This window comes from Apis cerana, linkage group LG3 (assembly GCF_029169275.1).
Source record: "Apis cerana isolate GH-2021 linkage group LG3, AcerK_1.0, whole genome shotgun sequence".
Classification (NCBI taxonomy): Eukaryota; Metazoa; Arthropoda; class Insecta; order Hymenoptera; family Apidae; genus Apis; species Apis cerana.
Genome location: NC_083854.1, coordinates 4,163,408 through 4,186,657, shown reverse-complemented (window position 1 = coordinate 4,186,657; position 23,250 = coordinate 4,163,408). Strand labels below are relative to the sequence as shown.

Genomic DNA, 23,250 nt, shown 5'->3' with positions numbered 1-23,250 from the left:
CAGATTTTTCTTCTTCTTCAGAGTTTAAGCCGTTTGTTTCAAGATTATTCGTATCTATCGATTACGTTCTCAACAATAAAAGCGTATGAGCGTATGTATAATATCTTCGAATATCTTCTTAACTTTTTTTTCGTTTCAAAATAAATCGACGAGATCAAGACGATAACCAAGGCAAAAGTTACGTCACCATTCATCGAAGGTTGAAGAACCTTCCAGCAATACATCACGCAATAGTATCGAATGACCTTTCTCCGCGTCGTAAATCTATTACCCACGGACGTAATACCTTGTCAAGGAGGCTCTCGACCATTGCACGCCTCTCGAAAAACTCGAGGGGAGATCGCACCCTCGAAACGTAACCGATGCGAGTGTCGATTCCTCGTCGGTCGTGGGACCGGCGTTCACTTTGCAGTCCACGCGAAGAAAGGGTGCGTTCGCCAAGAAAATTTCGAGGGCCCGACTTGCCCGAAACACTGGACACGTTATTGCGTTATCCACGAGATTGGAAGGGAGGCCGAAACGACTGGAAACCACGAGTTAGAATCATGACAGAAAATAATATTAAAATATCTCTCTTCTCCATTTTTCCCAACACCTTTTCCCAAACTCACATTTTTCTTTCATATATCATCGTCCACGCTATACTTTAATATTAAACTATATATAAAATTACACCAGCCTCCCTACGGAATATTCCTCTATTCCTCCCCCTCCCCAGCCGAGCACCGAAATTCGGTGGAGAAAATTTTAGGCCGGTGGAGAGAGACAGAGAGCGAGGGAAAAAAAGTGGCGTGGAAACCGCAACGTGGAAACGATCTAGGTCCAACGATCGAGGAAGGTGGCGAAGTAGACACAGCACGGTGCGCGGCCGTTAGTCGGTGGCGTAGGAGGGAGAGGAGGTTAGCCGGGTTCAGGGGCTGTACCGTGGGCACGAGTCCCAGCCCATGCATACCAATTGACCGGTAACCTAACAACGGTTAACCGCAACCAGTCGACCCGCTGCTAATCAGAAAATCACGCTACCGCGGAAACCCCCAGCGGAGGGGTTGCAGCGGAGGCTGCGAACCGGTTCGCCACTCTCTCTCTCTCTCATCATAACCACCTCCTCCACCCTCTCGAATACTTTTACTCGCGCCACTGGCGGCGGGGGGGAGGGAAACCATGTCGGTGCCGCGCTTCCGTCACCCGTGAAACACGAGGATTCGGCGCGACGAGACGCGGCCTCGCCTGGGAATAGCGGCGGGTGACATCCCGCTAATTACGGGGTTAAATATCAAGGGGAGCCGATCTATCGATTATCCAAAAACTCATTTTCCACGGACTTTTCCATCGCGGCCGAGGAGCAAGGAGACACGTACGGAAATGATAAAAGTAAGTTTTTCCTCGATCTCGTTCGACGTTTTTACCCGAAAGATCGTTACAATCTTTTTTTTTTTTTTAACGAGCTCCGATTACGTGGCTAACCACATCTATTCACGTTACGTGGAATCTAAACTATATATATATATATCGCTATAAGAAATTGCCTTTACGAATACGAAGGAATCTTATCGAGCGCGGCAAAAATCTACTTAATAACCGATGTTTTACCTCGTTTTTGCAATCGTACGTATTAACGAGTATTAACGAGTCACGATGCGTCACGAGAACAATTACAATTACGCACCAAGGTCGAAGCAGTTCCCCTAAGCCGATAAGAATTACGATTACTTACGAATCCTTCGTGACAAGTCGGGGCCATTTTTCACCGGTTGACTCCGCTTTGACACTCGTCGACCCTCGCTCGGCCAGACCGTGTAACGCGCGTTACAAGAGGGTTAGGCAGAGGTTTGCGTAACGACCACCCCTTCGATACGTGTACCACGTTGCGTATCGAAGGTGTGTATATATACATACACGTATATGTGCGTGTATATAGGTGCGACGTAGGATTTCGAGGGTTGAGGAGGGGTCGTGGTCGGTTACGGTCTCGAGATAGAAAGAGAAAAGTCTCGCGTACTGAATACGACGTGGCAAAGGAGTTGGAGGGGTTGGAGAGATTGGGGGTTACAATTTCCCATGGATAATGGCACTTTGATTACCCCGTGACGCCGTGCGTCCCGTCAAGTGGCACGCCACCCATAAATGGCCAACGTGGAGAATGAAGAATCGTGCGTTCCTCGCGCGTGTGTACGGGGTGTCCCTGCCAATTCCTGCTCTCCAGCTCTTCGAGTGGAGAGGAGGAATCGCGTGGCCTCGTAGCTGATTTTTCGAATTTTGTGTGTATGTATTATTCCGGTAGCGTTTTCTTTTTCCTCACAATAAGTTGTCGTTCGAGAAGATTTAACAATGCGATAAATACAGATCCCTTCTACCGATCGATTTCATACTTTCCTTTCGTGCCATTTCGAGGAATCAAAGTACATTTGCATTTCCTCCCTTCTTCTCTCTTCGTGTTCCTCCACACTTGCGGGTCACCCGTTACGTGGCCACCCATCAGACTCGACCCTGCACTCGACCCTGTTAAATACACTGTCGAAGAAAGATTTTTATTTCACGAAAGCTCGAGTGCTTTGCTCGACGGTCCTCGAACATGCAACTGGTAGCGAGCGATTTGGTGGCGCAACTCGAGTGCGCCTTTTGTCGATGAGAGGCCTCGTTGAAAGCTTGGAAACGGTTTGGAAACGATCTAGAACGTGACGGAGAATGGCGTTGGAAGGCCAGAGAACGTGACCACGTCAAATTCGCACTAAGTGGTAGAACGTATCAATTGGATCGACAAAAATTTTGTTCCGATTCTCATTATTATCGCGTTATATCGTTACTTTATCCATTTATTCCTTCATTTTTTCTTTACGTAAATTGACGTGATTCTCGAAAGAGTATAAGAGGAAGAATCGGATTGCAAGAAACCGTCAAGCGTCTCTTCCGCGTTCCATCTTAAACTCGATCGTTTCCTATTCCGCACCGATTCGTATACAGATCGAGTTCAGTTCCATTAACGTCAAACGCGATCGCCTTTGAAGAAATTCCCGCAAAAAACGCGATCCGCGGAATATATACATCCAATTAGTTGGTGGCGTTATCCATTTTGGATTTCTCCTCGTTTCCCACTATTATTTATTCGTTTATTTGACGGAAATCGCAGTATATCCGATATTATTATACAGTGGAAATTTTATAGAAAATAATGTATATATATATATATATGTGTGTGTGCGTGTGTGTAAGTTGGATACATTGATCCAAGTTTGTAATTTAGAGGAATTTTTACATTTAGTAACGGAGTCCGGGAAGAAGTCAATTTTATCGTTTACATACTTATATAAAAACTAGCGATGAGATCACGGATTTAATATTATACACCTGTTATACTGTATATACAATATATAAATATAATTATAAATATACCTGTGAATTGTGCAATCGAGATATGGATTAAAGTTAAGATAAGATTCAGATTAAATGGAAAAGAAGAGGAAGAAAGAAATATCAACAATTATATTCCAAGGTTGTTCTCCAACTAACAAAATAATTTTTTCAACTACCTCTTACTTTTTCTCCTTATACTTTATATAATACAAAATTCACACAAAAAGAATTCCCCGATCTCCCGAACCCAAGAACAAGACACAAGATCGCGATAAAATCGTTTCAAAAAATCCCGTTTCCCGCGATTTACCCCGTCATAGAGGAATCGCGGAACGGAGGATCGTTGGAACGCGCGGACCACGAAATGTGCAACGCTGTGGCACGTGTCGTCACGTGTCGTTGGCTACGGTCAAAGCCCGATTTACTCCCTCCCCCCCGCCTGTCCACGTGTCCAAATGAGCAACACTTTGAATAATACTCACGTTGGCCCGATCCACGCCCTCGACGAATCCCCCACGGGGCGACGGGCCGCGGCGCGGCAACGGTGTCTCCGCTATATATATTCTGTAATGCATAAATCAAGCACCGGCAAATGGCATTCCTCCGCCGATCGTGTATTACCGCAACACCTCACCGGGTTCCCTGTCGAATATTGGATACGCGGTCGAACAGCGCGGCTGATCGCGGTCACGTTGCCATCGGCAACCCCCCCCTCCCCCAAAGTACCGCCGATTCGCAATTACGCGCCTCTCTCGCGAGAAGAACCTTGCTCCCCTCGACTTGCGAAATTGTGCGGATTGTTTAGCAGTTTGTGCAGCCGGACGGCGGTCTCTTCGATTCTGAGAAATTTTTTCTTTTTCTTTTTTTCTTGAGGAGAGGTCAAGAGGTTAAGAGAATTTCTCCTCGGGATTCGAAGAAGAGATTCCAAGAGGATGGTTGAACGTCTGTTTCTCGCTTTCGAGTATGGATGTCGAGGATCTGCATCGTTCTCCAAAGGAATGTGAAAGTCGAAGGATGTGCAGGGTGCATCGTCGATAATCGAGTAAATGATCGGTTGGCAGAAAACGGTAAACCAACGAAAATCTCGCGGCACTGCAAGCCCTATTATTGCAGGTTTTACACTGGTATTATAAAAGATCGTCCAGCGTTAGAACTATCGCGGATGAATTACAGTGTTTCGAAAAGGGAAGAAGAAGAAGAAGAGGAGAAGGAGGAGAAAGAATCATTCGTTCGCATATACGCGTTTTCTTCCTCCTCGTCTTTTTTCCCTCGTTCGAAAGAGAACGATGCTGCAACCTTCGATTTGCAACTCCTCTTCGGGAGGAAGAATTTCAATTCGAAATATGTATTTACGCGAACGATCTCGTATAGGAATAAAGTAGAAGAACAAATTCATTTAAAACCTTTACTTACTCGACGTTTCGATTTAAGCGGTGATTGATTCGAAAAAGGAAATAACGGACCAATTTCTTCCATTCCTTCCTCCCGCGATTCTTTTTCCATCGGAAATTTCCACGCGTAAACGCGCTCAACTCGACTTGACTAATCGTTCCTCTGTCGCCCAGACGAAAATTGGAGCGGAGATAATGAACTTCCGTCCACCCGATCACCGTTTTGCACACGTTTCGTTATCTGCAAATGCCGCGAAGGAGAATCAATCATACCAGTTTCGAGCAGGTCGATACGCAATACGGAGCACAGAGAAATTATTTATTTACGATTTTCGAGGGAAAGGGAGAGAAGAAGAGGAAGGAAAAAGAAATTATAAATTCCCAGCGAAGAGATGTGTATTTTTCTCGTTATCGGCGACGGAGGGAATGTTGACGAAAATAACTTTGCGCGCGACGATCAACGTCAGTCGAGGCTCGACGAAACGACGATCCCGTTCGTTACGCCGGAAGCGACGAGCACAAGGCAAACGAGGTGCATTTCGATCGCGCCCGTCCTCTTTGAAAAAAAAAAAAAAAGGAGGGGGCAGCCAACCCCCGTCTCTATTGACGAGCCTCGATTTACGAGCCCGATCCGAAGGGCCTTCTCCATTGTCACTGGAATCCATCAACGTTGCGCTGCAACGAGGGCCCGTCTATCCAGTAAAACCAACTCCTTTCTCTTTATCCTAATAATAAATCTCTCTCTTCTATATATATACATATATATGTTAAATAGAACAGAAATTTTCCAAACTCGTGTAAAATCTCTTCCAAAGTTTTTCTCTTTTCCAAACCTTGCTATTTCCTCCTCCAATAATTCCTTCTCTCTCTCTCTCTCTCGCAAGATGATCGACACACGGGAATTAATAACCGAGGCTCGTTTGAAATGTATCACACCGCGCGGTTTCCAAACGGAAACCAGGCTACGTAGCGGGCGCGAAACCCGATAGCCTGATTTCCGGAAACCGACTCTGCGGACCACACCTTACGGGAATCGTCAGAACGTGACTAGTATGGGAACCGAGTTTGGTCAGTCATGATATTCATGGCCTGAGACCACCTCGGGGCCAACACGGCGACCCGATACCGCTCTCTCTCTCTCTCTCTCCGCGGTTATTCGATCTGAGGAATGGAGAATTTGAATATTTGGGAAAAAGAGATTCATGTATATTTTATTCTCTCTCGGTTTGCCGAAGACGAGGGCGCAGGGTGGAGTTTGGTCGTGGCGGCGTGTTGCCGGACGACACGGGGATTCCCCTTCAAAAGGATCATCGACGAGTCAACCTATGAAATTCAACGTTGCCTTCCCACCTGGGAACGCTGGAAAATTTCCTCGAAAATTTCCACGGAACGCTCCACCCTTTGGCGAAATTTCAATTCCAATCATCCTTTCACGCGGGATAATTGCATCATTTTTTTCCCCCCCCTTCTTTCCAGAAGAATCAATTAACGAGCGAAGGGTGTAAAGAGGGTAGATGTTGAAGAAGGAAATTCGTCGTATTCGAATATTCGTTTCATTCAGACGGTCGTATCGATGAATCTAGTCTTCGAACGTTACTTCCAATCCTCTACTTCATCTTTGCACAGAAAGAGAGAGAGAGAGATTAAAAGGGGGAAATATTCTCGAAACGGTTCTCGAACGGCCGTCTTCTGGGCCCCGACTTGTTCAAAAGCGCGTGCAGGGCACCACCAGTGTTATATCGCGTGATCCACGAGAAAACAGTTGCGGGGGAATATAATCGCGCGTTGCGGTTCCTTCCTCCGTCATGTGTCTCGGATGTCCGGTGGTCTTCCTCTCTTCTTCTCTCCCTCCTTTTTGAATCGTCCGAGAGGAAATCACCGACGACGCCCGGAGCGGAGAAGAAGAAGAAGAAGAAGAAGAAGACGAAGCAACCATCGGTCGGCAGCTGGCCGACCACCGAGATCACGAAACGCGCCTGCTGCTGCACACGCGTGCAGCGCATAATGCGCATAATGCGTTTTCGCAACATATGGAGAAGCGGAACCGGGGCGAAAGCGCGTGCTTCCCCGCACGAATTCGCGGTTTCACGATTTTGCGTCGAGATTAACGCGACCCTCTTTCGACCGGAACCTTTCGAGAGATCTTCTTCTTTATCCTTTTCTCAACCACCATCGTTCCTCGCGTGAACAGCTATCCAGGATGCATAATGAGGAATAGGAAGATAATTGGAGAAAAGAATCGGTGAGGTATGCGCAAAGATATAGGTCGATCGCAAAGAAAAGAAACGAACGTGTGGGTTGACAAGCCGGCGATCGGTCGGTCCCGAGGTGAGGATGCTCGCGTCACGCGATTTCGCCCATCTCCTCGACGATTGTTCGGGGCGAAACAGTTTCACGCTCGGCGAAATTTCAAAATTTCACGCTCGGGATCACGAAAGGGATCGCCATCTCTCGTGGCCAGGGGGATGTCGATGAAAGCCGGTTATGACAGCCTCTTGTTAGTTTTTCTGCGGACTGTATCTGCGCCGATTCGGATCGCGAGATCACGCTACCGCCATCTTTCGACCAACGATTTTTTTCAACGGTTCCGTTATTGTTTGGCAACCATCAGCCGATCGCTGATGAAGACGATTTGTTTCGGTGTCACGCCAAACTTTTTCGACTCTCCTCGACGGGTTTTAGCGCCACTTTCGAGTCTCCAAGATCGAATCGATACGTTTCCTTGTATTTTCCTCCTCCCAACCGTTCGCAACAATCGATTTTGCCCGTCTGAAATCTGGACGAGGATTCCTTGAAATGTTGATCTTGAAAAACTTGAACTCCTCGAAAGCCAGCGTTGTTGCGCTGCTTAAAAGCGGTTCTGGATCGATCCCGAGACAACGCCGAAATCTTTAGAGGCCGTGGAAAACTTTGGGTGAAATTGAACGTAGATATATATATATATATCTCGAGTTCGCGGGGACGAAATTAGTTTTCCGCGATTTGTCGGGCGGACGGATTAAAATTCATACGACGAAGTTCTCGGCTCAAAGCGAGCCGATGTCAACAGCTCCGTTTCCCTCAAAGGCGGCAGAAACGAGTTGATTGTTCGCGCGTTTTAATGGCGTTCGAGGCCTCTTCATCGGTAACCCCCATTACGGATTCAAAGCTCTCCTCCTCTCTTCCGATTCGAGCTTTCCGCTCTTTTATATTCAACCGTTGCGAGAGACGACGACGGTAATTGACACGCCTCCCCTTCCTCCCCTCGATCGAATCCGAGGACTTTACAGACCCATTATCTTGTTTCTTGAGCAATACTCTTGTGTGGGTTTTCTTTTTCTTGTTTTGAGAAAAAAGAAAAAAAGAGATAAAAATAGCAAATTGCTGCTACGTCGATCGAACAATTCGTCGATGGAGGAGAGGTGTTGTCTATTAAGCGAGGAATGGAATTCCGCGAGGATAATAGCGAAGGCGTCGAGTCGCGGATGAATTTAATATCTCGAGAAAAAGAGTAGACGTAGAGCACGACGCGTTTCTTCTGATAAAATTGAGAAAAAGTAGTTCGAGATCCTCTTATGTCAAGAGGATACATATTAAAACCAATCTTTCGCTCGACTCGAATCTTTCGTTACTCGTTTTCGTGTTCGCGTATGCGTTCAACTTGATCCCATCGCTAGAAAAGCGATAACTATGGAGGGACTACTCGGAAGAAAAAAACGAATTAACCATAGGAGGATGAAATGATTGCGTTGGAAACGTTTCACCATCACCGCGTTTTCGCATCGGTCGTGCAACGATTCGATCAACCTTGGATCGAACCTTTTCTCACCGCCGCGAGCCGAAAAATTATCGCGAGAGAACGCGGAAGGAACGTGGCGGATGGCGGTCACAGCAATTTGCGATCGATCATCATCGTTCGAACGAGCGATCGATGAAACCGTGGCGGAGGAGAGAGGTTAAATGAATAAATCACGATTCCCTCGAGAGTCCTTGATTTCGTCCCTCGATTAAATCTCGAAATAAAACAATCTCGGCCCCAAGAAGGTCGCGGCTGAGTAATTCGACTTGTGTATATCTAATGGCGGAGGAGAGGCAATCGGGCAGATCTAAGCTCGATCGCAAAAGCTGGCACGTGGCCGCGATACAATCAGAAAACGACTCGCCCATTATCACGGTATATCCCCCAAGTAGGGGGCGGTTTTCGTTCGAGAAGTCACGTAAAACACGTTTACCAAACGTGTACGATGTGTAGCATTACGCCCGTGCCATTTTCCAACGATTCTTCGTCGTCTCGCGAAAGAATTTTGCATGCTGACAGTTTGTCACGAGAGAACCTAAGTGGTGAGATAATAATCGCTGGTAAAATCGGTGTCGAGCCGCAAAATTATTTTACCTCTCGCGTGTGACGAATCGTCTCGAAACCTTGGCTGCCCCCGCAATTATCTTTTTCTCACAGGGGGGGAAAAGAAAAGGAAAGAAAAAGACGAAAAGCAAAATCTATCTCCATTATTAATCCTCGAATCCGATCCGCCTTTTCTTCGCTTCTTCTGTTTTATCGAAATATAAATAAAAATATTATCGTTACACGGAGGAAGAAGGGAACGCGTGTCAACCTTTGAAAAGAGAAAGGATCGACGAAAGGAAAAAAGAAAGACGAGTTTACGCGAGGAGGAGTTGGTTGGAAGGCCGGTTCGTCCGGCATTAAAATTAATAACGTTTCAGGCGTGCGTTTTATCGTCGTTATTACCTGGGCAGGTGGCGTGGCCATTCGGTGCGCATTCGTAGTTACCGATGCTTCGATTTCGCGTGACCGGCCGATATTGAGCTGGACACCCGTACAAATACAAAACGTGCTACTCGCCCGACCCAACCCGCTTTCTATGCATTAGCCCGAGATTGTACCGGATATCCGAATACTAATTCGATTCGATGCTCGTCGACGACCGGTTGCTCCGAGATTGGCCGACGGATATTGGAATCTGCGCCACGGTTACAACGGGTCGTCGCTCCGTTCAAACACCGATACCAGAAGGAATATTCTATTTCCAAAGTGGCTGCCAACTATTGGGATTACACGCACGATTGGAATTGCGGAATCTTGCTTTTTCCAAACGGATGGGAATTTCGTATCTCGTTGCTTTCGAATGCTGGCATCATCGATGATTACGTTGGAATTACGTTTATTATCTAGTTACAGAAGAAAATGCGAGGAATATTAAATAAAAGTTGCGATAAAAATTCGTTTAGAAAAATTCGTTACAATTCGCTGGAAAGAAAGGAAAGAGATATTTTAATAATCGTTAAAAGTCGACGAGTGTTGCAAACGTAACAAACGTTTTGCCTCCACGTTATTTAGAAATCTTCGGATTACTGGCATCGTTTTCGAAAATTTGTAGCTACTTGCCATTACCGTAATTCTACGTAATTCTACGTAATTCCGAGGTTAACAGCCAGTTACCGACGGTATACTTCTACGTAATTTAAAATCTACGGGTAACCTGCTGCCAACTTTCTTTCTTCTACGTCGCTCTACATTCTTTATTATTCGACACCGTTTGAGACTATAAATAAAATGCATTACACACCATGTATAAAATTGCATACATATCGATCGCCGAAATCCAACGATAATAAATATTTCGATACTTGATAAAACTCGTATATCGAGTTGCGCTTGTTCCAAAACAGCTTCCACTGTTTCGCACAACCCGAAGAGAAGCGTCGCAAAATTAAATCACGAGAGGAAAAATCATCTTACCCGGTTCCATCTTCATTCCCTCCGCTCGATTGTTCGTTCGACGATGGGCACAGCCGCAGCCGCGCAATTACGATTTTGCGATCGCGAGCACGCTTCCTTCCCCCCTGTTCACGATCGAAAATGATAGGCCGATCAGTGGCTGTGGTCAAGGGTGGTGGTGGATCAAGCGGATATCTACGCCCGAGGATCAACCGCGCCGGTATTAATTTTTCAGGGAGGAGATAACGGTAAATTGAAGTGTACGTACCTGTGTGCGCTTGACACACACTCTCTCTCTCTCTCTCTCCACTCCGTCCTCGAATCGCGCCATCTTCAATTTCAATCACTCGAAGGGTACAAGATTTGAATCTCGCGCCGCGTGAAATTGCCTCGCCCTGAAATTGACAAAACGGATTATCGGACGATTAAAAATGCCGATAACTCAATTTCTCTCTCTCTCTGTCCCGCGAGGGGAGAGTTAATGGAATAAGTTATGACTCGTAAGACAGGTCACAATTGGAGCAAGAAAATTTACCAATTTTACATCGATTAAACGACTAGTCGAGCAATTAGTTCGGTTCTTCTTCGAATTACGCTGTTGTAAAATTCAATAATAAAGCGCGAGATAAAACGTATTCTTCTCAGTGCAGGTTCTTGCAGAGGTTCCCTCCCGCGAGGGAGGAGGAGAACGATACGATTGTCGAGGATTGGATTTCGAATCGCGGAGCGGAGAGTGGTGTGAGTAATTGGCCCACGCTCGTAACGATCATGAAGTATCGGTAGTTGACGTTAATGACGCGAGTACGTTATCCCGTGGGCCGCGGGAGCGTAGCAATTTCAATTTCGAATTGATAGTCAAAGAGGAGCGGATGATTTTTATTGCTGCGATAACTGCGAAACGATCGTAATCAGTCGTTCAATGGATCCGGGGATGCACACGCTCGACGCTGGGATTCCGATCGACGACTCGGAATCACGGGGCAATCAGGCCGCGAGCCAACGAGGGTGAAACAGCCATCGGAAACCGTGCTCGCGGATGCCATTCGTTTTATGGCGGCGATCGCGCGGCCGAGAAAACCTCGTCTTAAAAAGCTTGGAGGCTCGGTCATTCGGAGGCAGAGTCATTTTTACCTCTCTCGCTATTATATTATCTCGTCGAAAGTAGAAAGAGTTAATGATATTTCCATTTTCCGAATATTTCCTCCTCCAACTCGATTTAATCGAGTGTACACAATACGGAAGAAAAGCCGATCTTGGAGAAGGATTTCGAGCGAAGGCCCTCCTTTGTCGCCGCGATATCGATACTTATTCACGAAACAGCGTAATCTTAAACGAGGAGGGATCCTATATACATCCTATCGACAAACGTTTCGCCCGAGGGAAGGATCTCTTCTTCCTTCCTACGGGGGAGGGGGATGGGTTACTCGAGTGCGAGGCTTTGAGGAAGTGTCGGGGAGGGAGAAAGGTGACGTTTTTAGTGGTCAGCAACAAATTTCGTACGATTAAAGAGTCGTAAAGCGAGCGCGTTCGAGTCAAACACGGATATCCTCTTAAAGGAGTCCCCCCTGGATCTAAATAGAGCCATGATTAGGAGAGATTAAGGCGAGGCCCTGGTGCCACAACCCGTTCCTCCCCCTCCCTGTTAAGATAACGAGAATGCCTTATACTAATCGTGTCCCTTCCTCCCGAAGATAGAGCGTTTTAGAGGGGCCCTCGTGGAAGGAACCCGTCCAACAAGAACAACGTCCCACGTCCCTCGCCCCAACCGCGAAACGATCGATTTACACGGCACGCTTTTATACCTTCTTCCACCTTAATTACATCGATTTTTATCCCGACATTTGATTTATCCCCCGATTCGTTTTCGTCCTTTTGCGAACGGCGACACGATCCGTCTCGAATCGATAAATAAATTGCTTAAACATCATCCAATATTATTAAGTTCTTCGCGATACTTTTCCTTTAAGATACTTTACTTCCTTCTCCAGCGCACACGATTATTCACAATTATCTCCACGTGTTGCCTATAATCCCCATCGATGAGATGGAGGAGCGATAAGGAGTAGGAGGAGGAATCCGAAATTTACGACGCCCTTTGTCGAGGACACCGAGTCTCGTCCTTTTTGGAAAAGTGCCCCACCATTATACCCACACGTCCACTCCAAACTCGTCGTCGCGCTCGTAACTCCGTTTCATCTACCGATTTACGAACGCTCGGCTCTCTTATCTGCTTACACGCCGATTTACGGCCCGGCTCGTACCACGAATCACCGCGAACGGCGGTGCCACGACGAAAACGAAAACTCTCGTCACTTACGCGATTTCCCGATCCCCTCCATTGGTGTCGCTTGCACCAGCATTTTCGCAATAATCGCGCGTACGAGAAGAAGGAAAAGAAGGAGATATCGCGATAACGAGAATAAATACTCGAGATTTCTTCTCTTCCAGAGGAAGAGAGGATTCTTCTTTGATCGAGTCAATTCGAAAAAAAAAGAAACGGATTTCTTTCCCAGAGATTCGTTCGAAAATGTTAAAATTTTCCACTCCAACGATATTCCTCCTCCTTCGTCCTTGGAACGATCATCGTTGGAGGGACTTTAATCTTTCGAGAGAGAGAGGGAGAGAGAGGACGTAAGGATCTGATAATAAGTGGCTGTAAGTTGCGAAGGTATCTGGGAACGGCCGTATCCCATTTCTCTCGCATGCGTGTCGCGCGAAACGCATTATCAACGCGACAGAGTTTCGTAATCTCCGCGCGCAGCGTTTATACTTTATAACGGCTCGTCCGGCATCGCATCGTTTACCGGCATGACAAATGGTAATCGCGCTTTGTTCGTTCCACGTCCTTTTATCTCGGCCCCCCTCCCCCCCTCCTCCACGTAACCCCGGCCTTATCGCCGGTTCCCGCTGTAATATTATTTCTCTGCCTCCTACGATTGTCTTTTGCCTGCCTGTGAACCCATTCGGACGACGGTTTTTTTCTTCCTTTCTTTCCGACAAATTATTTCGCCACTTTCGAAAACGAGCAGGAGGATAAGTCTCTCTCTCTCTCTTTTTTCAATTTTTCGAGGTGGTCCCTCGATAACAATAATTATTCGATTGAATTCTATGCATATATATATATGTATATATTGAATCACTTAAGGGGGAATTAAATCGATATAAAAGATAAAACGAACTCTTCAACACGGCTGGGATATTTGTATTTTACACATCATCGGACACAGATTTATTTACTACCTCTCCGCAACCATAAAAATTTGCACAAACTTATTACACGATACTCGATGGAGTAGTATATACGTGTATACACACACACATACGTGGACGTAACTCGAATCTAGCATAGAATCGACTCACGACCTGGATTGTATCCCCGAGGCTAGGCGTAATTCGCGTTTATCGTGGCTGACTCGAACTCGTTCCCTCCCTCATTATCCCCGCGAACGAAATGTTTGGCAGAGCGTAACTCGAGTTTTTAATTCGCCTCGAAAGAATACAATAATTTTGGCAAAATTGCGAGCGACGTCCAATTTCTTCCATTTCTCGCCGCAACATCCGAATACAACAAGGATAAATCTCCGAGGGGGTGCAAATCCGAGCGTGACCGATTCCCGTTTAAACGCGACACGACGACGGTAAATTACGATGGTAATTTATGGCGTCTCTCTCTCTCTTTCCTTTTCCCCTTCTTTTTACTCGACGCGATCACGCGGCGATCGAGTGACGAAATCAACGCGAGGTCGAGAGCAAATTTGTACGAGGCCGGCTCGCATAAATCGTCCCCCGGGATCACGAGAGAGCTCTTATATAAATGGGAACGATTTAGTCTAGCGGCCTCGTCGCCGGATATCTTAATTTCGTGTACATTTACCTGTTCGAAGAAAGGGCGATCCGAGGTGGAAAGCACGCGTATACCCGCTTTATCTGGCCGCGTGGTCTTGTAGCTAATTTATAAGGCGAGTTAAGGGGCCGATACGGGGACCTGTTCACAAATTAAACGTCTCCATCCACCGGTATCCCTCAACAGGGATTCGAAAGAGAGGGGAAGGGAAAAATTTTTCTGAACCGAATTTCGTATCTCTTCTCTTTTTTCGAAAATGGAAAGGATCTGTGCATTCGGCGATAAAAACCGCTATTATTCGTTTCGTACGTAGTTGGAAAAATTACATCGGTTTCCTTAACGGGTTGAAGCAAGTTTCGCGGTTACGTAAACACGCGTTGTGCACGATCTAACGTTACACGCTCTCGCTCTCGGAGAAGGAAGAAAAAGAGGGAGAGAGAAAAATTGTGCAAACAGATTCCATCGAGGGATCCCAAAGGTGTTTAGTAACACGCGTGCGACTGCGAAACGGTTGCGCGAGCCACTCTCATCGGATTCGAACGATTTGCAACGGATTGAATCGATGCGTCGCCTTATTCGTCTTACGTAAGCGCGAACGAACCGCGAGAAAATACGACTTCTCGCCCGTGGTAATCGAATCTAACACCGGCCCCCCTTCTCTCTTTCTCTCATTACCGTTATTACCGTGTCGCGAACACGAGCTATTTGGTATCGTTGACAACGTAATCACAGCGATTTACCTTCGCTCGCTTTACTGATTTTCATCGATACTCCTCTCTCTCCCCTCCCCTCTCACTCTCCATCCAAGCTGGATCGCGGCTCGAGGTCGCACAGGCGGAGGAAATTCCATCCGTTCGTACGACAATACACCAGGAGAGTCACACCAGGCCAGACGTTTAATTAAATAATTGCCGTGCGGCTATTTTATCCACCTACGATTTTTTTATCGTCGCGTTTCTCCTTCGCGGTTGTCCTTCGAAATATGTGTGTATATATGTATATGTATCGAAAAAAATTTTTTTTTTGTCGACATCACGGGTAAAGGTGGTTTAGATTAGGCTTGACCCGAATGCGAAATATCGGATTGTGAAATTGTATTTAAAAAATAATAGGTGAATGTATATCCGTTTCGTCGAAACGAATCGATCGGAGGATAAATATTATTTTGGAGGTCCGTCCAATTTTTGGCGAAGGAAAAATTATTGATTATCGCAATTTATTTGCAAAATATTTTTGCGAATCGACAGTTATTCGCTTTTTGAACAATATTTAAAAATTTTTTTTTTCTTTATTTTAAAAAGCTGGTATCTTTCGAAGCTAGTTCCGTTCATTATATATTTGATAATAACCGCAAAGATAAAGTTATCTTTGCATTTATTTTCTAAGTAAACATATTAAAAATATTAAAAATATGAGAACAGAAAAGTTGAAAATATCGATAAAAATTAATATATGCACTTAAAAACGAAGTGGGTGCTATTTGTATCGCCTGCAAACTACGATTTTAAAATGTTTACACGGTCAACTAGTTCTTCTTAGTACGTACAATTTGGACTAATATTATCGGCAAAATTTACAAGTCATAAACGCTGGTAAGCACTTATGACTAATGTAAATACAGCTCGACTCTTCCACCCGTGGCAGTGCATATTTAAAAAAGAAAAAAAAAAAAATATTCCATCCTTTCGTATATTCGTGCCCGATAAATATACACCGAATAAAACCGAACAAATTCCTCGAATCACGAAAGTGAATCTATCGAAATAATAATTGAATTCGTAACGATTCGTCAACGTTTCAAATCCAATCTCTTTTCGATAAGTAATCGCTGCTCCTCTCCTCCCCTCTCCCCATAAAGTTTCGTCTTTATTACCAGGTGATGTTGAGGGCGGATGATGCGGGAGTGGGGATGATTGATGCGGCTCGGTTATCGGGGACACGGACCAGAGAAGATAGTCGATCCACGGGTCTCATTACCGCGACACGGGATGCTCATATTATCGTCATTTTTATTAAACACCGCTCGTACATTTTCGCCGGGCCCGGGCCGATAATGGCGGGGAAAACGTTCGATGAAATATTACCCGTGTTCGACGACGACGACCATTCGCATCCTCTCGTGCAGGAGGACAGGGGAGGGGCGATGATCGTTTCGTCGCGAGATCCTTCCATCGACGCCGGCCTTTAAATCGAGATCCGAGGTTTTACGATTTTTCTTGGAAGCATGGAAGGAGGAATTTGGGAACGACATCTGGGTAAATAAGATACGAGATGCAGAAAACCGATCTCAATGGATCAGAAATACGAAGAAGAGTGTGAAGAATATTATTTTTCAAATATTACTTGGAAGGAAATATTCATCCACTTGCGTCCAATTACGTACTCCCTCCTCCCCCCCCTGTCTAATCACGTCCGATCAAATTACGAGGTTAATGAACCCGATCGAAATTTAACGAGGGTCATTTTCGTCACGCTCCCCTTTCGATCGCAACCTCGGATCGTGGAAGACGAGAGAGGAACAGTTTAAAGCTGCCGAATCGAAGAGCTGCGCGCTCGCCACGCTCGCTTGCCCCGTAATAATTGACCCGGCAACGCGTACAAACCGCACCATGGCGGACGAATGGATAATTAACCAACAATCAGGCTTCAGGTGTGCGTGTATATATATATATATATTGGAGCGCGGTTAGGGGGGAAAGAAGGAAGGAATAGAGAATACGAAAGGGCGACATATGGCAACTTTGCCATTATTACGAAATTGACGATTCATTCGGGGGTGCCGTGCTCGACTTATGCCACTTACGCCCTCCTCCTCCTCTTTCTTTTTCAATTTTTCATACACTCTCGTCTCGCTTCCCCTCTGGCTGTCACCCGCTGTCATCAGTCTTCCCCTCTCCCCTCCCCATACTTTTTTCCATTATTCGTTGATCGTTCGGCCGCGAAAACACGGCACCACAACCCGTAACCGCAACTTCCTCCATTCCTGCCTTTCCATCGGTCTAATGCCTCTCTCATCGCTGTTCCAACGATCCGTGATCGTTGCTTAGTCGCGACTAACGATCGAGTTAAAAAAGGTTGAAAAAAAAGGAGAAGAAGAAAGGGATTCGCGGACGACTCTTGGAAACTCGTGGGTTAACGATCGTGGACGAAACATTGTTGCGTAATCGATCTCGTGGCGGAGAGGGTGGTGGTGGTGGAGGGATAGTTTTGCGAATATTCCTGCTTTATATCGGTATGTGGAGTAATACGAGCGGATGAAACAGAGTGGAAGCGAGGTACATGACGATCCTATTTGCAAATCGAAATATCGATTACAACGAGGGACACACGTTTGGCAAAATGGCCCTTTTTATCGATGATATTTGTTCGGTTAGAGATATTTGTACGCGGTATTATTACGTATTAAATTCGCGGATAAAGTTTGAAAATTATCCTCTCTTCCGAATCCATTTAGCTATCGCGAAACGCACAATTATATCTCACGGCCACGTATTATTATAATTGTCTTTCAACGTCGTCAGTGGTAGACGATCCTTCGTGTCCTTAAAAACAAATAATTGCAAGAAGCTATTCGTTCTTGCCTTTTGAAATAACAACGTGTATACATTGCGACGTCAAAAGTTACCTTTTACAAAAGGGCCGACCGTTTACCCACAACGAGCGTGAAAATTCAAATTCGGAATCGCGTTACTCGCCGGTTGATTGGCCACGCTCGATTCGAGGGCAACGCGATGAAAATTCGGCAGATTCACTTTCCAAGCGAATTTTCCAATAATTCAATATAATAGCCGGCCGGGGGGGAGGAGGGGGCGGGTGCATGGTAATTGGTGTTAACGAACACGCTCTGTCATTCACGACATCGAGAATGACTGCGGCCGAGTGGAGCGTTTCCGGCTCACCGGCCAACTTCCGCGGCAGAACAATGGGAGCGCTTAACGCACCGGCGAAAGTCGTTAGTCAGTGTTATATTCCGCATAGGTATGCGCGACGTGGCTGCCAAATGCGTTAATCTAATTTTCTGGGCATCGATTAACGCCACACGGCCAACATGGCCGACACCGCTGGCCGCAGCGGCGGATAAACGATCACGCTGAATGGTTGGAGGGAGGGAGGAGAGGGGAAAAAAAAAAAAGAAAAAATGGAAATACGCGGCACGAAGATCGTTTTTCCGCCAGAATATCCCGCGCGTTGCGTTGAACAGAGGAAACTGGCTCGAAATTGTGCTCGTGCATGCCCTCCCCCTTTTGCAGTCGGTCTGGAAAAAATTCAAATAAATAAATAAATAAAGGTATTTATTTACGATGGCTATTTTTTTTTCCATCTTCTTTTTTGCAATGAATTGTTTACGAAAGGTAAAGGTATTTCGTCTTTATCGAAATTTAATTTTGGAAAAGCGAAGAGACATATCTTATTTCTTTCTTACATAACGATGTAATCTCTGTATAAAAATTGAAAGAAATAACTAAAACATTTTTTTCCCCTGTTTTGATCATGATTAAACGAAATTAGTTCCCGTTATCCGTCGAAAAATGACTCTCTCACACCCGCGTCGTTATTCATCCAATATTATTATCGATAAATACCGGTAAATATTTCGAAATAATTTTTCTCAAAGTATTTTCCTTATCCGAACAAATGAACAGAACGAATACGAACAAATCGTCCAATTCTGCTCCACAAATTTTCCTGAAACATTCTCGAAATTCCTCCTCCAGAAATCAACCTGAACTCAAGATCTAAACTTCTCGACACGGAATCATTAAAACGCACCATCTGTCTCCAACATTGCTACCATTCACGCCGATTTCGTTTATTCCTCGCGCCACGGGGAGCGCTGCTGCCTTTTTATTCCCCGACAAATTATCGTCCACTTTCTTCACCTCCTCCCCTCAACTTTTGAAAATTCGAAATGAGTTCGCGCGTGGGTGATCGATTTCTCGAGGAGAACGCCGCGGGCGGTCGATCGAGGAGGAAGGGAAAAAGACAAGATGCCCCGAAATTAGTCGAAATTAGCGAATTCAATCCGTACAGTTGCGTGGAAGCTGGATCCAATTAGAGGCGTGTTTCATTCACCGTTCGACTGGCCCTCTGGCGATCTCTCGAAATTTCTTTTTAATGGCTCGCTTTTCTTCCAGATAGACTCTCTGTTACGTCACATCCGGCACGATTTACGAGGGAATTAAAAGATCGACGTGTACCCTACAGTCGTTAACGGAGTTGACGAGCTTGTTTCGAGCATTGTCAAGACGTCTTCTTCTTGCTTCGTGTTCTCCTCCTCCTCGAAAATGTTACGTTTATCGTTGAAGAATTTAAAGTTGACCGAAATTTTATTTATTCAATTGCTAGAAATGCCATTTTTCTTAGATACGTATCAGTTGTTTTGTAAACAGTTACGCGCAATCACGTACAATTAAAATATTCCTTCAGCAAATTTCACTGTCTTGCCAACATTTATATATACGACATATATTTAGAATTGATCGTGCATCGATTCCAATCCGATTCGAAGGAGACGAAATTTTTACAGCTCGTGATTTTAATGGCGGAGAACGGAGATAGGCAACAGATAATTCATTCGTTTAATTTTTCATTTCTCTATCGCCACGCGAAATAAATAATAACACGGGAAATTGATCTCTTATAATAATTCCCTCTTCTTCGTAGATATTAAAAACCAACTTTTCGATCCTCCGAAAACTTTCCATCCAATTATCATTTCCCCTTGTTCTCGCTCTTCTCCAGTTGACCTGTCGAGAGAGCTGCACCTGTTAGAATCCGTCGAAACCTGGGTCGAAGGTGGTGGTTAGCGGTGTTTCGTCGCCGAAATTACGGGCATTTCCGAGACATCTCGAGGCGAGGAAAATGGAGGCCGACGGATAACTCGACAGGGGAAGGGAGACCTTCCGGTTAATCTAATGGCCGTCCACTTAAGAGAGCTTTTCGTGCCGGTAATCGAGAAAATTGGTAAAGTGGAGATGCGTACGTTGGAATCAAGGCAAAGCGCGGTTGACAGGGGATCGTTAATTTATCGATCGAAATAACAGGCTTGTGCGCAGGCAAATCGTTTTCCCTTAAACGCATTCTTATCTTGGACCGCCACCACCGAAACTTTTCCATTTCCAAATTTCATTTCAGAATTGATCTCTTATCAAAAGAAAAATAAAAAAATCATCTCTCGTTCCACCTCACCTCCCCCAACTTCCCCCGATCGAGTTTACTCTACACAATCTACGCCTCTCGACGCTTAGTCATCGCCTCGAACAAAAGCTTACCCTCCCCCCGACAATGGAGGCCGTCGAAAGGCAGAGAGAGAGAGAGAAAGAATCCGTGAAAATCGAATTAACCGCGCACGATTACGAATAACAAATCCAGCGCGTTAATGAGCGTCGCCGGAAGCGTACGAGTGCACGCCAAGAGGGGGAATTCCGGGTAAGAGAGAGAACGACACCTGCGGCCGGTTCGCAGCTTCCGGTTCGCCTGTGGGGGCACACACGGGCGGCAAAGGGGACAGAATGCACCGGTGGCGCGATAAAATCGTCTAATTGTTTCGCTAAGCGTATGCGAATGTCCAACGCTCACGCGCGCCGTCGTCGCTTTCGTGCCCGAACGTATTTTTCCCGCTCTTTTTTTCCTTCCTCCTTTTCCCTCGTTTTATTTATTTATTTATTCTTCTTCCTCCTCGCAAAGGATCCGTAATCGTATCATCACTGCGGGGGAAACGAGAATGACGCCGATCAAACGAAATCGTTCCTTTCTTCTCCTTCCAGATTAATTCGCTCCGCAGACCGTAATGCGTGTTGCAATTAACGTAACTAACGTAACCGAGAGTTAACCTCTCTTCCTCCTACTTTTCTTTGTAACGCGCCAGGAGACTCGCAGAAAACAACAATGCGCCTCTTAATGATGGTTATATATGTATATATATATATTTATTTCGTAGGATATAGGAGATTGGAATAATATAATTCAAAGAGGGTACGTTTCGTAAATAAGTTCGTAAGCGGATGATACATCTTTCTGAACTGAAAACAAGGAATCCCCCGATTTTTACCGATTTCAAATTATGCAATACGCGATAATGCAAAAAGATTATTGCTATATGCAGATACGCGAGAGTTGTTTTTCAAGACGTCTAAATATGTATGTATATTTCTATTTCGCACACGATATTTTCTTTATTACTTCAACGTGTATCTCGTGTATCTCTTTTAACCATTTATTTATGAATCATTCTGTACATATTTATTGCATATCCCGTATCAAGATCCTTGCTTCCCCTTCCACGCCGAGATGGAAATTGAGGAACGTATGCGAATTCAGAAGTATAAATGTTTCCCGAGGCGGTTCGATGCCGATTCAACAGCGATAAAAGCGCAACATGTTTCAATCGCGGAACGTAGTGTGTGTGCGTATATGGAAGAAACGTCGGTTTAATTACGTTAAATCTGATGTTATTAATCCAAACGTGTTGCGCTAGCAGCCGCGCCTCTTCGAGGAAATAGCAATAATAATAATAATAATAATAATAATATTGTAATATTTTCTTGACCGGTAAAAAGAGTGGTTTCAGGCGTTGGTAAAGGTGGAATATCGTGGAGTCGAATAATGGTAGGAAATTGCTGCGGCGTTCTTCTGAACCGGACGTGGAGAGCGAATCGACGTGTTAAGCTTAGCAATAGAACGAAGCAGGTGAATTTCAGTGTACGAAACTATGTATAGTCGTCTCCGTTCGGGATTGGTTGGGAAAAAAGAACCGAGCTCGACGCAATCAATGATCGAATCTTGAAAAATATCGGGAAATATTGAAATAAAGATTAGCGAATCCCAGTTAATCGTTATCATGGTTAAACGAAACGGATAAGATCGAAGAAATTGACGACAATTTTTTATTCCTTTTTCATCCGTACACGTAGAAAAAGGAAAATCTCACGATCGAAACGGATGAATAATATTCCAAGTATCGTTAATTGCGGAAACTTTTTTCTCAACGATTCGAAACATTCATTCAAAATAATAATTCAATTAAGATGAGCGTTTCGAATCGACCAATTATCAGATGTTACGACGTAAATCTTTCAATCAACGCGCGATAATCAATCCTAGGGATAAATCGCGATTTCCTAGGGATACCCAAATCGAAAGGACAAAAAGAGAAACCGGTCGAGGAAGAAAGGAGGGCCTGGAAGGGCTCTCGAAACATAATTAGAAGTTGTATCTCCTTCTCGTACGCGATAAGACGGACGGTCGTTATTTCTGTGTTTAGATAATCCGGTTTGGATGGACTTTCTCCCATCATGGGATCAGCGCCCTCGTACGGCCAACAACCCGACCACGTGGATTTAAATGGCGTCTTTAAGAATCGTCTCTTAAACAGCAATTTAGTGGACAAATCATGGGGAAACATCGGAGAGATACCGATAGATCAACCGTTCCTTCACGATAGGAAGCGCGATACGTGAGTACTCGTAGTTAATTTACAACCGTGGATTTTTATCCGTTGTATTAATTTTAAATGAAACGTCGTTTCTTCCTTTTTTCTTCCAGAAATTGGCTTGACAACCAACTTTATTATTCTAGCCTCACAAGATTTATAATTATCTTCGCTTCACGATCTTCGAACACGTCTCACAACAAACGAAATATAAAAGAGTTGAAGAGAAACTTGATGTATAAAAACCTTTGTATAAATGATAAATACAAAAATACAAAAAATTGCAAGATTTCTCGTATCGAACGGGTTCTCTAAAAGCAGCAGCAGCGTTTCATCGTTGTTCCCATGCGAGATATATATATATATATATATATAAAAGCGCGTTGTATCGTAAAAATTAAACGACGTTCATGCGATTGATTATCGAAATTACATATCTTTCGTTCGGGGCGGATTTTCTGCGGACGACGACGACGAAGCGGAGAGGCAGAGCTCGATCGCACGTAATTGTACGCGA

At 45.0% G+C, this 23,250-nt stretch overlaps 2 long non-coding RNA genes across 2 annotated transcripts in view; one reads left to right on the top strand and one right to left on the bottom strand.

Moving 5' to 3' along the window:
- LOC133665861 (uncharacterized) overlaps positions 1 to 23,250 on the bottom strand; it is a 60,153-nt gene that overhangs the window by 1,781 nt on the left and 35,122 nt on the right. Inside the window, exons 2-3 of the long non-coding RNA XR_009829285.1 lie at positions 10,727 to 10,853; positions 10,480 to 10,653 (exon numbers count right to left, since the gene is read on the bottom strand). This is a non-coding gene — a long non-coding RNA (uncharacterized LOC133665861). The remainder of the gene's footprint in view (positions 1 to 10,479; positions 10,654 to 10,726; positions 10,854 to 23,250) is intronic.
- Positions 15,419 to 23,146, top strand: LOC107992542 (uncharacterized). The gene is made up of 3 exons (XR_001764925.3): positions 15,419 to 21,991; positions 22,566 to 22,757; positions 22,847 to 23,146. It is a non-coding gene; the product is annotated as an uncharacterized LOC107992542 (long non-coding RNA).